The sequence below is a fragment of the Ahaetulla prasina genome, chromosome 2, assembly GCF_028640845.1.
Source record: "Ahaetulla prasina isolate Xishuangbanna chromosome 2, ASM2864084v1, whole genome shotgun sequence".
Classification (NCBI taxonomy): Eukaryota; Metazoa; Chordata; class Lepidosauria; order Squamata; family Colubridae; genus Ahaetulla; species Ahaetulla prasina.
In genome coordinates, this window is record NC_080540.1 from 7558163 (window position 1) to 7569443 (window position 11281).

The 11281-nt window shown below is 45.7% G+C and overlaps 3 non-coding genes across 3 annotated transcripts; 2 read left to right on the top strand and 1 right to left on the bottom strand.

Annotated features, from left to right (window-relative positions):
* The first annotated feature begins 2 nt into the window (after window positions 1–2).
* TRNAM-CAU (transfer RNA methionine (anticodon CAU)) lies at window positions 3–74 on the top strand. Its single transcript has one exon. It is a non-coding gene; the product is annotated as a tRNA-Met (tRNA).
* A 1796-nt stretch (window positions 75–1870) lies between these two features.
* On the top strand, window positions 1871–1943 carry TRNAF-GAA (transfer RNA phenylalanine (anticodon GAA)). The gene has a single exon. It is a non-coding gene; the product is annotated as a tRNA-Phe (tRNA).
* A 2553-nt stretch (window positions 1944–4496) lies between these two features.
* TRNAF-GAA (transfer RNA phenylalanine (anticodon GAA)) lies at window positions 4497–4569 on the bottom strand. The gene has a single exon. It is a non-coding gene; the product is annotated as a tRNA-Phe (tRNA).
* Window positions 4570–11281: the final 6712 nt, after the last annotated feature.

Consider the following 11281-nt stretch of genomic DNA (forward strand, 5'->3'; position numbering starts at 1 on the left):
CCAGCAGAGTGGCGCAGCGGAAGCGTGCTGGGCCCATAACCCAGAGGTCGATGGATCGAAACCATCCTCTGCTAGGCCAAGGTAGACTTATTTTTGTTTTGTTCTGGTTTCCATGCAGAAGGGGGGGAAAAGTGGCTCTTTGGCTGGCTGCTGCTGTTCTGGAGGGCTTTTTAAAAAAAAAATTAAATTTTTTTGTTGGTAAAAATGTGCAGTAGGCAACTCCTTGTAACCAGAGGCGGGTTTCAGGTTCTGACCAGTTCTGGAGAACCAGTAGCAGAAATTTTGAGTAGTTCGGAGAACTGGTAGTAAAAATTCTGACTGGCCTCGCTCCCATCTATTCTCTGCCTCCTGAGTTCCAGCTGATCGGGAGGAAATGGGGATTTTGGAATATCCTTCCCCTGGAGTGGGGTGGGAATGGAGGTTTTACAGTATCCTTCCATGCCACGCCCACCAAGCCATGCCACGCCCACCAAGCCACACCCACAGAACTGGTCGTAAAAATTTTTGAAACCCACCACTGCTTGTAATGCACTGGCCGGAACCTCGAAGTAGGCCCTGTTTGCTGTTCCTGAACTTGATCTCAAGTGCTTCATTTTCTGGGTGAACCTGACAGAGGCGCTTTTTGAATCTGGAGTTTTCATCCTGGCATTGCATGATGAGTTCCATCTCTTACGTATGTTTGTGCAACGTTGTGCTGTTGTGTGTAGAAAAGGGAGAGAGTTTTTGCACTGCAAAAAATATGCTTTATTGTTTGCAATTCCCTGGGGAGGTCCATGGAACCCGGGGAGACATTTTTATGATTTTGTGATCTAATCCATCGAGGACCTGTGTATTGCACGAGTCAAAAAGAGGGCTGTGAAAATATTTACAGAACCCTCACATCCTGGACATAAATTGTTTCAACTTCTACCCTCAAAATGACGCTATAGGGCACTGCACACCAGAACAACTAGGCACAAAGACAGTTCCCCACCATGCCATCACTCTGCCAAACATGTAATTCCCACGACACTGTCAAACTATTTAGTAAGATTGTATTAATATTCTTCTTCTCATCTTTCCTATTACCTATCTCCTTTTCTACTTATGACCATAACTTCGTTCCTTGTATCTTTATGATTTATATTGTTTTATTTAGTTTCCTTGTACAATTTAGGTTGATTCTATCACTAAGTGTTGTATCTTATGATTTATGATGAATGTATTCTTGTGATGACTATGATCATGATAGCTTATAGCTTTTATGTACAATGAGAGCTTATGCACCAAAGACAAATTCCTTGTATATCCAATCACACACCAATAAAGAGTTCTATTCTATGCTATGCTATGCTATGCTATGCTATGCTATGCTATGCTATGCTATGCTATGCTATGCTATGCTATGCTATGCTATGCTATCCTATGCTATGCTATGCTATGCTATGCTATGCTATTCTGTTCTGTTCTACAAACATTTTAGAGGGCAGCCAAAGTACAATAAACCAGTGGAACAGCTTGTCTTCGGCGGTTGTGGTGCTCCATCACTGGAAGCTTTCAAGAAGAGATTGAACAGCTACCTTGTTTTCCCCAAAATAAGACATCCCCTGATAATAAGCCCAATCGGGCTTTGGAGTGCATGGCAATAAGGTCAAGCGCTTATTTCAGGGTTCAAAAAATATATAAGAAAGGGCCTTTTTTTCCGGGAAACACGGTATTTGTCTGAAATGGTATATGGTCTCCTGCTTGAGCAGGGCATTGGACTAGAAAACCTCCAAGGTTCCTTCTAGCTCTTCTGACGGATTGACGGAAGGGGAGTGAATTTTGTGCTGCTATTTTCAAAGTTGGATGATACCACTTTAACATGGACTGCGATGATTTTTAGAGGGCAGCCGAAGTAGCTCAGTTGGGAGAGCGTTAGACTGAAGATCTAAAGGTCCCTGGTTCAATCCCGGGCTTTGGCAAAGCTTGTGAGTAGCACGCATTTTTAACAGTCTCCGACCACCCCTCTTTATAGGTGATCCTCCATGAATGCAGACTTTAGCCTAAAAAAACTTGCTTTTAAAGCCTGAGATTCCCAAGCTACAGGTTGCAAACCTGGGGTAGATTGTGAGCAAATTTAAAGATGGGGTTGCACATTTTGAGGGTTGTGCATCAAAAGCCTGAGCCTTGCCAGAACGCATTCATTTTCTCCAGATAGATTGGGCATGCGTACAGAGAGGGTACGCAACTTGGGTGTTCTCCTGGATGGACGGCTGTCGTTTGAAGATCATTTGGCGGCCGTCTCCAGGAGAGCCTTTTATCAGGTTCGCCTGGTTCACCAGTTGCGCCCCTTTCTGGACCGGGATGCCTTATGCACAGTCACTCATGCTCTCATCACTTCTCCCCTGGATTATTGCAATGCTCTCTACATGGGGCTACCCCTGAAGTGCACTCGGAGACTCCAGTTAGTCCAGAATGCGGCTGCGCGGGTGATTGAGGGAGCTCCACGGTGCTCCCGGGTAACACCGCTCCTGCGCAGTCTGCACTGGCTACCTGTGGTCTTTCGGGTGCGCTTCAAGGTTTTGGTTACCACTTTCAAAGCGCTCCATGGCTTAGGGCCCGGGTACTTACAGGACCTCCTGCTGTTACCTTATGCCTCCCATCGACCCGCTCTCACAGAGAGGGTCTTCTCAGGGTGTCGTCCGCCAAGCAATGTCGGCTGGCGGCCCCCAGGGGAAGGGCCTTCTCTGTTGGAGCACCTACCCTCTGGAACGAACTTCCCCCCGGTTTGCGCCAAATATCTGACCTTCGGACCTTTCGCCGGGAATTAAAAACTTACTTATTTATCCAAGCGGGACTGGCCTGATTTTTAAATTCTTTAATTTTTAAATTTTAATTTTGTAATTTTATATGGGGTATTTTTAGGTTGGGTCAATTGACGGTTTTAATTCGGCCATTATCGAATATGTATTTTAAATTGATATTTTAACTTTGTATATTTTATTGTTTTTATGTATGGCTGTACACCGCCCTGAGTCCTTCGGGAGAAGGGCGGTATAAAAGTTTAAATAAATAAATAAAATAAAATGAGGTCTAATAGTAATCCGCAGAGATTGAAAAGAACAGACTGAACATTTGTATGTCTTGGATGTCTTTGTATGTCTTCCCAAACTTCCGGCAGGCCCGCTTTTCGCCTCCCCGAGCCTCCGCACGTTTTGTATCCAAAACGGGCCACGTGGGGACTCCTGGGAGGAGCAGGGCAGGGCCAGAAAGTGGAACAATAACAAGCTGCATGCCAGCTTTGGAAGCCATACTAAGGACTAACTGTATTGTTGTAAATGTAGTTGTAAACTGGTTTGGAGGACCAGTAGTGATGGTGGCGTGAGGCTCCGCCCACCCGCCCGGGTGTCGTTACTTCCTGCTTTTAATAGGTTAAAAAAGGCTCTGACGATCGCGTGCCACAGCTCTGATTATCAGAGGCTTTTTTTAAACTTTTAAAAGCATTTTTTTACAAGCTACTGCCCGAATAGGTTGTAAAAAATGCTTTTAAAATGTAAAAAAAAAAGGCTCCGAGGATCACAGCTGTGGTGCACGATCGTCGGAGCCTTTTTTTTTACGGTTGTGGGTATGGGGGGAGTCCGTTTTTGCTCCCAGCGATCCCGGCAAAAAACGGAGCCTTCCCTGAAGCCTGCTAGGCAAAAAACAGGGGGGGGTGGTAGGGAGATAGATAGATAGATAGAGAGAGAGAGAGAGAGAAAGAAAGAAGGGAGGGCGGGAGGGAAGGAAGGAAGGAAGGAAGGAAAAAGGAGAGGAAGGAAGTACAAACCTGGCACTAGATGCAGCTTCAGAGGATAATCCAGGACTGGAAGGGACCTGGAGGTTATCTAGTCCAACCCTGCTCCAGCAGAACACTGTTAGTGAGTTTCTGTCTTTTGATCCCCCAGTCACATGGTTACATAGCCACACCCACCCAGTCACATGACCCCACCACCACCAAGCCACGCCCACCAAGCCATGCCCACAGAACCGGTAGGAAAGAAATTTAGATTTCACCACTGGTCCTTAACCATCACTTAACCCTATATAGGTCATCCTCAATATATGACCACAATTAAGACCTGTCCGGGAAGAGCAGGAATGCAGTCTGGGAGGCTTCTGGCTTTGCATGCATAACCTCCAAAATGTGCGACCCCCATTTTTAAATTTGCTCACAATCTAGCCAGGATTGCAACTCATAGAATACTAGCAGGTAAAGACAAGTTTCCTTTGGCTACAGCAAAGTTCTCCAACCTTTCCAGCCTTGTGGATCAGTGATGTGGGGAGGGGGGAGAATGGTTCTGCCCAAGCAGCTTGCCCACCCGCTGCTCATGCAAATGTACTCGCCCGTTTCCGCATCCGGTGGCAAACATCTCACAGCCCATTAGTGGGCCATGGGCCAGAGGTTGGGGAACCCTGGGCTAGAGCTTGTAGTCCTGGAGGATCAAAACGGGAGGTCTGAGAACAGACTGTTAAAAATGCGTGCTACTCACAAGCTTTGCCAAAGCCCGGGATTGAACCAGGGACCTTTAGATCTTCAGTCTAATGCTCTCCCAACTGAGCTACTTCGGCTGCCCTCTAAAAATCATCATAGCCCATATTAAAGTGGCATCATCCATCTTTGAAAATAGCGGCACAAAATTCACTCCCCTTCAGGCAATCCATCAGAATAGAGCTGGAAGGGACCTTAGAGGTCTTCTAGTTCAACCCTTGGCTCAAGCAGGGGACCGCAGGCCATTTCAGACAGGTTGGCTGTCCAGTCCCTTCTTAAAAAAGCCCCCAGTGATGAAGCAGAAGCACCCACAACCTCTAAGGCAAGCCGTTCCACTGGTTTATTGCTCTCACTATTAGGAAAACTGTTAGGAAACCAGTGAAAATTTGATTTTTCCAAAGAGCTCTGTCTAGCTCAGTAGCCCAGAAACCAATCCCCAAAAGGGGTTTCCATTTTGGTTAGTGACCTGCTTTAAGTGTCTCTACTTGGTTGTGAAAGGCAAATCGTTTGCATCAGTGGTGGGATTCAATTTTTTTTACTACTGGTTCTATGGGCGTGGCATGGCTTGGTGGGCATGGGATGGGAAGGTTACTGCAAAATCCCCATTTCCTCCCAATCCGCTGGGACTCGGGAGGCAGAGAATAGATGTGGGCGGGGCCAGTCAGAGGTGGTATTTACCGGTTCTCCGAACTACTCAAAATGTCCGCTACCGGTTCTCCAGAACTGGTCAGAACCAGAACTGGTCAGAACATGTTTACATGTTCATGTAAAAGCAATAACCAGTGCAGGCAAAATATTTCTGGTCAAAGTACAGACAGCCCTCAACTTTCAACTGGTCATTTAGATCCCAGTTCTGAAGTTCTGATACTGCCCCATCTCATGTCATGTGATCCCCTGTCAAGGAACTTGGCAACCAGCCTACATTTATGGCAATTTGCAGCATCTCAGAGTCACGTGACTGTGTTTTAGGATGGTTTTGCCATTTATTTCTGGTTTCAGCAAACGTCTATGGAAATTCCCAGTCATCCAGGTCATGGCTGTCCCAAAGGTGCTTTTTCAAGAGGCAACTGGACTTCCTGGTTTTTCTTTGAAGAATTTTTGCTTTTCATCTAAGCGGCTTCTTCAGCTCTGACAGGATAGTGGGGAATGGAAGGAGGCTCAGTGGCTAAGACGCTGAGCTTGTCGATCAAAAGGTCGGCAGTTCAGCAGTTCAAATCCCTAGTGCCACGTAATGGGGTGAGCTCCGGTTACTTATCCGAGCTGCTGCCGACCTAGCAGTTCGAAAACACGTAAAAAATGCAAGTAGAAAAATAGGGACCATCTTTGGTGGGAAGGTAGCAGCATTCCGTGAGCCTTTGGTGTTTAGTCATGCCGGCCATATGACCCTGGAGACGTCTTCGGACAGCACTGGTTCTTCAGTTTTGAAACGGAGATTAGCACCGCCCCCTAGAGCCGGGAACGACTAGCACATATGTGCGAGGGGAATCTTTACCTTTATACTCCTTGCAGACAGTTGATCATTTGCCGCCTTTTAGAGGGTCCTTGAAGCCACTTCGAGGTTTATCTATGTCCTCAGGGTCACCCGAGTAGTGCAAATGGGTGTGGAGCTTGTTTTGGAACTGCTGAAAGGGTTCTGTAATCTAGTTTTTCTGGAAATCCGTTCCTACTCCCACACTGTTTGAACATGTTCATCCCCACCATCCAGTCAGAGCTGAAGAAGCTTCTTGGATGAGAAGCGAAACGTCTTCAAAGGAAAACCAGAAAGTCCCGTTGCTTCTTGAAAGAAGCACCTTTGGGTTTCAGTAAAACTGGCCCATAGTAAATGATGGGGGTGCTTTACGACCAAAGTGTTTGCTTAATGACTGCCATAGGATTGAGTCGGTCATGTGGGTGACCCACTTTACAGCCATCGTGACTTACGACTGCGACAAGCAGGCCTACCCATCACAGTATTATAAATCATAAGGTGAGGGTTGCCGGTACCTACATAATGTAGATAAACCTTTAAAAATGTATCAAATGTATCAATATTCCCTAGGAATATTTTAAAGGCCCACCTATGCAGAAGAAAATAAATTTGCATTAGAAAAATGAAATAAAAATTAGAAAAATGATATTAGAAAAAAAAAAGTTTGAATCTTTAAAAGAGAAACTTCCAGTGGTTATGAGGATTACCTGGATGTCCATGTATGTCTTCTGGTTCTTCTTCAATACCCTGATCTATTTACCAAAACATCTACTCATCAATAGTTTTACATTTAAATTAACCATAGACTTTTGTAACTGAACAGCGAATTACTAATCTTCCGAGACGTATTGAAATGGAAGAGATTTCTCTGGAACATAAAAACATATTTGTAATTATATGTGTAAGCTCCATTAGGTAGACCAGTCAAAGAAATCACACCCACCAGAAGGCCAAAACTGCTGGTTTTGAGATTGACTATAATAACAGAAATTTGCAAGTCTGATTATGCTGTAACTCCTTTTCCTTCTGACATTTCAGTGAATGAGGAAGTGTGAGTTGAGCTGCTTTGGAATATTATCTGCCATGGACTATAAAAATTAAGTTTCACCACGTTGCTCTTGCAGTGGATCTTACTTCGCTCCGTCAAGGATTCTCCATCAAGATTATTCTCTAAATATTGACAAGTAAAAATGATCGTGGGGACGTTGTGTTCTGTGAAATTGAGAAAGCCCTGGATCAGATGGACCTGAATGGTACAGAACTTTGATAGACCTAATAGAACAGAATATTTGTACTTCAGGGTTGAATGGTGGGGTTCTTGCCAGTGGAGAAATCCAATTTTTTTTACTACCTTGGTGGGTGTGGCAGGGGAAGGATACTGCAAAATCCCCATTTCCACCCCACTCTGGGGCCAGCCAGAGGTGGTATTTGCCGGTTCTCCAAACTGCTCAAAATTTCCCCTACCGGTTCTCTAGAACCTGTCAGAACCTGCTGGATTTCACCCCTGGTCCTTGGTGATCTCTGAGGCTTGTTGTTTTTTTGCAGATGTTTCATTACCAAACTAGCTAACATAATCAGTGCTAGAAGATAGTTGGGTTTGCTTCCCGCTTATATACAAGTGGCTGTGTATTTCTATCACTGGTCTTCTTTTGTTGTCGGGAGGTCTGTATGGAATCATTTCATCTCCATTTCCTTCATTATCTTCCTAGATAACCAATATATCTGGTTTATGTAGACATTGAAATAGTAAAAGCAAAAGTAGCCAGGAGGCTACAGAGCATAATACCCCTGAAATGCACCCAGTTCAATTGTGACATAAAAAAGTGGACAAGCATCTGAGAACAATATCTCAGGGGCTGTCACAAAGAAGAAGGAGTCAAACTATTCTCCAAAGCACCTGAGGGTAGAACAAGAAGCAATGGATGAAAACTAATCAAGGAGAGAAACAACTCCCCTTGAAGGGCATCCGGAGGCTGCAGTTAGTTCAGAATGCAGCTGCGCGGGTTATAGAGGGAGCCCCTCGTGGCTCCCGTATGACACCAATCCTGCGCAGACTGCACTGGCTACCTGTGGCCTTCCGGGTGCGCTTCAAGGTTTTGGTAACCACCTTCAAAGCGCTCCATGGCATAGGGCCGGGTTATCTACGGGACCGCATACTGCTACCTAATACCTCTCACCGACCCGTGCGCTCTCACAGAGAGGGACTCCTCAGGGTGCCGTCAGCTAGGCAGTGCCGTCTGGCGACGCCCAGGGGAAGGGCCTTCTCTGTGGGGGCTCCCACCCTCTGGAACGAACTCCCCCCAGGACTCCGTCAACTTCCGGACCTCCGAACCTTCCGTCGCGAGCTCAAGACACATTTATTCATCTGTGCAGGACTGGCCTAGATTTTAAATTTATTGGGGTTTTAAATTGGTTTTAATATTTATATTTATATTTTAAAATTTGGCATTAGAATAAGTTTTTTAATGGTTATTTTAATGTGTATATGAATGTTTTATTTGCCTGTGAACCGCCCTGAGTCCTTCGGGAGATAGGGCGGTATACAAATATGAATAATAAATAAATAAATAAATAAAACTTAGAATTAAGGAGAAATTTCCTGACAGAACAATTAATCAGTGGAACGACTTGCCTGCAGAAGTTGTGAATGCTCCAACACTGGAATTTTTAAACAAAATGTTGGATAACCATCTGTCTGAAATGGTGTAGGGTTTCCTGCCTGGGCAGGGGGTTGGACTAGAAGACCTCCAAGGTCCCTTCCAACTCTGATATTATTAACATTCTGATAACTGAATATTATTATGGAGATAGCCGAAGATAATCAGAATTGGCATTCTAATTCTGTTGAATGCTGGAAAGGACTCCAAAATAGTCCAAAATGAATTTATGGGCTGTTTTTTAAAATGTGGCTTCCCGTGATGTTTTGTTCATTGGATTGCAATTTGGTGTCTTCATTCTGTGGCTAGACTTATCACCCGTTCAACTGGTCTCATTAAATAACATCATGGCAATCAATAATGATATTGCTTCCCCCCCCCCCAATTTTTAATTTAGTTCTTGATCCCTTGGCTTCATCTATCATATATTAAAGATTTGGTGGCACACAACAAAGCATGCAAATTCCTCAAAGCCGACACTGTTTATACTTGACAACAATGCAATGAGATTACCAAAGTTTATTGGTAATTTAGTTCCAGCTGGGGAATTATGGGAAATGAAGTCCATATATTTTAATATTGCTGAGGTTTGAGAAACAGTGCCTCTTTTTAAAAAGTTTTGTATTCAGTTTTAATGTTTTTAACATTTCATTTCTACACTAGAGTCCCTCTTTAAGAGAGTTGGGCTGTTTCTAGATGTGATAAATTAATAAAAATAAGTAAGAATAACGGAGGCTTCAATCTATGGGAAGGACAAGATTAAGTCTTCCCTACTTAGCTGCTTCCTGAATTCTTATTAATGAGATTTATATGGCTATTTCTCTCTCCCACAGAGGGAGTCAGGGTGGATTACAATAATTCTTCTGTCTTTCTATTGGACTTGTTTCCACTGCCACCAAAGGGAACTTTCTAAAGCAGGGGGATAAAACTCAAGGCCCACTTCCCTCAGACCCATCCTCTCCCTAATTATAATCTTCCTTTCCTTCCTTCCCTCCCTCCGTCTTCATTCTCCTGTCTTCTTCCTTCCCCTTTTCTTCCTTTTCCTTCCCTGCTCTTTCCATCTTTCATTCTTTTTCTTTTGTCTTTCCGCTTTCCTTTGCTCCTTTTGTTGTTGTTTTTTAGTTTGTTTTGCTAGCCCTCTGCCAGTAAAAACAGGGCCCGTCACACGGCCTTCCTTATTTATTTATTTATTTATTTATTGTTTGAATTTATATACCGCCCTATCTCCCAAAGGACTCAGGGCGGTTCACAGGCATATAAAAACATCAATATACAAATTAAAACAATCATTAAAAAACTTATTCTACTGCCCAATTAATTAAAAGTAAAAATATAGATATTAAAATCAATTTAAAAACCCCTCTAAATTTAAAATCTAAAAAACTAAGCCAGTCCTGCACAGATGAATAAATGTGTCTTGAGCTCATGACGGAAGGTTCAAGGTCCGGAGGTTGAGGGAGTCCGGGGGGGAGTCCGTTCCAGAGGGCGGGAGCCCCCACAGAGAAGGCCCTTCCCCTGGGCGTCGCCAGACGACACTGCCTAGCTGACGGCACCCTGAGGAGTCCCTCTCTGTGAGAGCGCACGGGTCGGTGAGAGGTATCTGGTCGCAGTAGGCGGTCCCGTAGATAACCCGGCCCTATGCCATGGAGCGCTTTAAAGGTGGTCACCAAAACCTTGAAGCGCACCCGAAAGCCACAGGTAGCCAGTGCAGACCGCGCAGGATAGGTGTTATACGGGAGCCACGAGGGCTCCAACTATCACCCGCAGCCGCATTCTGGACTAACTGTAGCCTCCGGATGCCCTTCAAGGGGAGCCCCATGTAGAGAGCGTTACAGTAATCCAGGCGAGACGTCACGAGGCGTGAGTGACCGTGCATAGGGCCTCCCGGTCCAGAAAGGCGCAACTGGCGACCAGGCGAACCTGGTAGAACGCTCTCCTGGAGACGGCTGTCAAATGATCTTCTAGAGACAGCCGCTCATCCAGGAGGACGCTGTTGCGCACCCTTCCATCGGGGCCAATGGCTCGCCACCGATGGTCAGCCGCGGATTTAGCTGACTGTACCGGGACGCCGGCATCCACAGCCACTCTGTCTTGGAGGATTGAGCTTGAGCCTGTTTCTCCCCATCCAGACCCGTGACGGCCTCCAGACACCGGGACAGCACTGATGGCTTCGCTGGGGTGGTCCGTGTGAAAAGTACAGCTGGGTGTCATCCGCGTACAGCTGGTACCTCACACCGAACCCACTGATGATCTCACCCAGCGGCTTCATATAGATGTTGAACAGAAGGGGCGAGAGGATCGATCCCTGCGGCACCCCACAAGTGAGGCGGCCCCGGGCCGCCCTCTGCCCCCTGTCAACACCGACTGCGACGGTCAGAGAGATAGGAGGAGAACCACCGATAAACGGTGCCTCCCACTCCCAATCCTCTAACCGCGCAGCAGGATACCATGGTCGATGGTATCGAAAGCCGCTGAGAGGTCTAATAGGACCAGGGCAGAGGAACAACCCTCATCCCTGGCCCTCCAGAGATCATCCACCAACGCGACCAAAGCCGTCTCCGTGCTGTAACCGGGTCGGAAACCGGACTGGAGCAGGTCTAGATAGACAGTTTCATCCAGGTGCAAGGAAACTGATATGCCACCATACTCTCTACAACCTTCGCCGTG